Source organism: Gavialis gangeticus, unplaced genomic scaffold (assembly GCF_001723915.1).
Source record: "Gavialis gangeticus isolate Ggan-Ray unplaced genomic scaffold, GavGan_comp1, whole genome shotgun sequence".
Lineage (NCBI taxonomy): Eukaryota > Metazoa > Chordata > Crocodylia > Gavialidae > Gavialis > Gavialis gangeticus.
Genome location: NW_017728992.1, coordinates 152,885,137 through 152,890,908, shown reverse-complemented (window position 1 = coordinate 152,890,908; position 5,772 = coordinate 152,885,137).

Below are 5,772 nucleotides of genomic sequence, written 5' to 3'. Positions count from 1 at the left end.
CGCTATCGCCCAGTCATCAGGGCTAGCGACAGAGATTACACGTAAACCAGTTTAAGTGATCAGAAACTTGTGTAAACCTGTAACATAACAGATGTTCAGTGCACATAAACCAGTTTGAAAATGGCTGAAACTGGTTTGAGATAAACCTGGTTGAATGTCATATCAGACTTAACTGATCTGGCTCAAATGAGTTTATGCAATGTCTGTCCCAGACCCCTTGCTGGTTTAGGATAAATCAGACTCCCCCAGCATCCCAGTATGCTCTCTGGGCTAGGTGGGGTTCTCTGCTCCACAGCAGGGCTCCCCCTCCCCTCTTCTCCTTGGCTGCAGCTCCAGAGACTGTAAATTGCTCCCCACCTCCCCCTCACCACTTCCTGCTAAGCAGGAATTCCCCCCTCCCGTCTGCCTTGCTGAGGAGGTGTCTGTGTATTAGCTAGCAGACCTCAAGCTGGCTATGGTTGGTGCTGAATCAACAGGTAGAATCAACAGGTAACTGTTAATGTTCCTCTGTTGTTTTCTTAATAGGCTGATAAACACTGCTAGGCTAATCAGAGTATCCTGCCGGGTCCTGGCTATGTCCCCCCTCAAATCAGTACTGTAAAAGGGAAGGGAGGGCTGCTTTAGCACCCCCCGGCTTCTAGCCTAAGCCACTGCAGGCATGTGCCTGCATTTCAGGGATGTCTGTCTGGTTACAAAACTGATTTAGCCTAGCCAGGTTGGACTAACCTGCAAAAAATAAATCCATTCAAGCTCAGGCTTTTTGAATGTCTGTCCCTAGCCCTTCAGGCCTCACAGTAATCAGTATGGATATCTTCTGTATGATCCAGTATCTACTATGGCTTTGCTGTTATTTTGATGATTGTGACAATGAAAATTAACATGTGAAAGGCCAGGCAGAGGCAGATAAGCACTAATCAGAGCTCTCAGCTAATGTCCCTTACTTCAAGGATCATACTAGTACTTCTCTGGCATCCAGAAGGGGTAGAGAAGATACCTTGACATCAATCTAAAATAAGCCATCCTTCAAACTCTTAGTCCTACCTCTTGGATTCTCTGCTCTTTCCTCACATTATATCACAAGATTTAGAATGGGAAGAGCAAAGAGAAAGAAGGAACCACTGAGATGAAAGGGTGATTGAAATGGAAGCAGAGGGAAAATAGTACAATGGACAAGAATGGGATATAGGACTTCATTTCTGGCTGGTTCTGATGCCTAGCTGTGCAACTTTGAGCAAGTTGCTTCACACTTGTGCTGCTATTTTTCCAGCCATAAAATGGAGCTAATGGTACTTACTCACCCTTTAAAGCACTTTGAGATCCAAGATGAAAGTGCTGCATGAGAAGTTAAGTATTTATTATTGCAACAAGAAACCTATCGTGGGGGCACATAAACCAGAGGGTAGATGAAGCAAAGAATGTAAATAGTCTTTCTTTAAAGGCTAAGGCCATCTTGTTCTGTCTAGCTCAAACCCCAGCTTCCAGGCATGGGCACAAACCCAAGTGCATGTACAGTTCACTGAGCATGTTGGCATCCTCCAGCTGCACTGCGCAGACACTAATGACAAAGGAAGAATTAAACATCAGAATGCAATGACAGAATTATGTTTCCTTATAAATCATTAAGCCCAAAGGCAAGTTGTTTTAAAAAGGAAACGCCCCATGTGAAGTGCAACAATATGAGGAATGACAAGGAATTGCCTCTAAACCAGAGTGTGCATTCTGAAAACCAGCAGATGTAGAATTGTGCGATTTTTTGCATCATTACCTCTAACTTGTACTGAGCTGGACTGATAGGCAGTCCCACTGCTGTTTAGTCAGACCAGTAACATACTTCATGGTAGCTATGAAATCTATTCCTGCAGCCTCTTTCAGCTTGCCAGCTGCTTTAACTAGCCTCCAATGCTTGGGCAAGAGACATGCACCAAGTTGTTCTATTTCACCAGTGTCCACAAATGTTCAGTGCCTGATTGGCCACTTCTTCAAGAGCAGAGCTAACAAAAGAATAGATTTTGGAAGGCGTTGACATGTCAATGCTCAAACATCTTATATTCAAAGATAAGGTGAGGATTTCCCCCTCAAAGTCCCTCATCTTATATTTGCATATAAAGTGGAGGAGGGAGCAGGTGGCTGCTGTGGCTCTGACTCTCGTCCCAACTCGGACTCAGGGCCAGAGTCAGACACACAGCAGCCTCCTGGCCTATCTCCACTTTCTCTCTGCAACTTCTGCCCCCACCCCCGCTTCCTCCCCCTTACTGTCAGACATGGCTCCGCTCTGCCTTGGGCTGGGGTCTCTTCTGGCCACAGAGCAAGGAACTCCTTCCCCTGCCTGGCCAATCAGCAGCACCAACACTATTGCATGGCCAGGCAAGGGCTGAACTTCCATGGGCTGTGCTCCAGGATGGAGTAGCTCACATGGCATCTGACAGTAAGTGGGGAGAGGAGGACCCCAGAGACTGGGGAGCTGGAGAGGGAGAAGCAGCGACTGGGGAGTTGGGGGAGAGGGGCAAAGGCTGTGGGAGGAAGGTAGAAGAGGCAAAGACTAGGAAGTTGATGTTCTGCTTTGAAGCTATCCTTTCTTCTGCAGTTGTGCTACATGTTAACCATTCTTGGTAATGTCTCTTATCTATTCACAGCCCTGCAGACTGTTTTGAGTTTTGGCTAAACACCTTAACTCATAGGAAACCTTGACTCATGTGGAAATGGCTGACGCTGAATGTATTGGGTGCACTGTCAAGATGCTCAAGGAAGCTAGATTTTATACTAAAAGCTGAAAAAGAGCTGTACATTTAACTATAATGACAAGACTAATGAAACAATATTTTTCCTTTATTATTTGCCTAGTTTATTGTGTTTTTAAAGGTTACTACCAGTATATAATCTAGTTGCAAATTAGGGCACATTCCAATAGAGTTATAATTTTTCTTTTGCTTTGATCTGAAACTGAATAATATAGTGCTAGGCCCCTAGCATATTAACAAAGCTTCCACTTTCTCTTTTCCTGCAAAAAATGTGTGTTGAAGTGCAACACGCTTTTCAGAATCCTAGATCTGGCCATGTATAGACCCCAAGCCTAGAAGGTCTTTTTGGGCATACATGGTTAAAACATGTCAGTTTTTATAACCAGTGCACTCACTGACTCTCCAGCTCAAAATAGCTAGACACCCACTTACAGCTGGGTTGATTCTAGTGAGCAGCATAGTGGGTGCAGCGTGAAATATGACCAGCTGCCTGTGATTGCATTTTTGTCTTTTGTTTAATTTCTATAATGAGGTTTTTTATCAGGCTTTCATTTTTCATATTTTTATCATTGTAAAATACATTGAAATCTGATATCAGTTGTGATTGAAGGAACTTGACTTGTGTTACTTATGCCAGTTAACAGGCTGAGTGGACACTGTACATTCACGAGTAACACTAATCCCTTAGCTTGAGGAAGCAGGAAAAAAAGATGGGTTGATGGAGGCAGTTAGCAGAGATCAGACATACACATGTTTGTTTTCACTAATTAGTCACAGTGTTAATAGAAACATCCACTTTAAGCAAAGCCTGCTGATTTGCACAAAGAGAGGTCCATATGCTCTGGTGGCTGTGGAGGGGGGTTGATAAATGGAACTAAAAACTTTTGTGAAATTTTGCATGTGAAACCTTGCCATTATACACCCTTGTTTTTCTTAAATGGCAATTAGATTTTGCACATATTTCCTATTTTGAAATGGCATTTTGCATGTTAGAAAACTTCAGAAAGGACATGCAAGCCTACACATAAAACATATGCATATTGCAAGGAAAAGGTTTTTTTTTCACTAACATAGGTGCCTAATGATAGGCTGTTACATATGATAGCCAATGAAAATGAATTAGGAGACAGGTGTTGTAACAACATCATTTAGAGAGTATGTTACCACTCTTATTTTTTCCAAAAGTACAAGATGGTTTATTGCCGGACTGCAGAAGCAACTGCTGAATTTCACAAAGATTTATTGTTTTGGAGTGATTTGGTAAGGCTAACATTAGTACCAAAGGGGGGGGGGAAATCTGTTGAGCTATTAACATTCCTAATGGACCTGTCCTATTCTGTTGTTGTCAAATGTTAACAGGGAAAAACCTCTGAGATTACAATTGAAGTCTGTTCAATCACATTCGGATCCTTGAATAGTTAGGCTACTATTCATTAGAAACCTTTTCTTAGAAAAAAAATGAGAATATTCACTTTAAATGAAGAACGTTTGGGGCTAATAAGGATTTTCAATAAAAATGGACTATTTAGGAGTGTGTGAGCTTTTGTTTGCTGCTTGTGTCCATTAAAAAAAAACAAATAAATGTCATTTGCCATCCCAGTCATGCTGGTTTCACCTATATAAAGCATTGTATACCAGCCAGGTCACACTTTCACCAAGTCACAGAATATTTAAATATTATTTTGCATGCCAGTCATACCAAACCTCATGGCCATTGTAAAATCCTGATTGGCTCTGTGTGTACAGTATGTGTAAATGGAGAATAATCTGTAGTTAAACTAATGTCCATAAGTCCATATGACAGAAGATTGCATCTCAAAGCAGCATTATCAGAGAAACATCAACATGTGCAGAATGTTTACAGTCCCCTGTTGCTCCTAGAGTTGTTTTTTTCTTGACATCAATCCCAGTGTGACATGTTAAGCTAGGTAAATGTGCTGTCCTTTTCCAAGTCAGGATAATCAAGAGGATTCACTGTAATCTTCCACTGCAAAAAAAATGCCTGCTCTAAAATATTGGTGCCAACTCCCACCTAGTAAATATTTTTTTCTGTCACTAAACTAGCTGGAATAAACTAGTTTTCAATAAAAGGTAGTCTATGTTAAAAGGATGAAATAAAGTGGCCACTGGTACATTTCCATCAATGTACTCATAATGAAGTGCATAGGGGTTACTTCTGAAAACTCACTTAGGGTGAACTTCTATTTCTTTGTGTGTCTAATTGGCAATTCTTTAGCTGCCTAAGTGCTTCCACACTTGGATTCATAAGTGTGAACAGCAGACTGGGCATATGGAATAGGCTATGCACTGGCTGGGCACAATTGTGGCTATGGGTGTGTACCCATTGTGGATGTGTACTTGCACTCAAATTCTGAAAATGCAGGGAGCCAGAATTCATGAAGTGTACATGTTAGATGGAAAAATATCCACTTACATTTTAAAACCCAGTACCAGGAAGGCTAAGTAAGGTGCTTACCCAGGAAGTTAGAGACTCAGATTCTAAGCACTCCCTCACTTAGAGGGATTTGAACAGTGAACAACTCGTGCCTCTGGAGGCTGTGGGGGGCAAGGCAACTACCTACAGGTGGTGGTGTCAGTGGTGGGGGCATGGCGGCAGCGAGCAGGGACTGCCTACAGGCGACCACAGTGATGTCAGTGGTGAGGGTGGGCTGAGCGGAAACTGCCCACAGGCAGCTGAAGCAGTGCCAGCAGTGAAGTGGGGGGTGGAAGCGGTGACCAGTCACAGACGCCAGCGACAGTGTTGACAGTGGCCAATCTCAGGGGGGGCACATGCCCTCCCACCCCGTAGCCCCCTCCTATGCATTGCATATGATTTGAACCTACATCATTCAACCTTCCTAACACAGTACTTTAACCAATCACAGATAAAGTATTACCCAGGGGTCTCTCCAGTGGTCCTTTTGAAGCTGGCCCCCGGGCAGTCAAAAGAGGAAGATATGTGGGGCCAGGAGGAAGCAAACAAAACAGCAAGTATGTGTCTCTGTGGGCATGTCTACACGTGTTCTTATGGCAT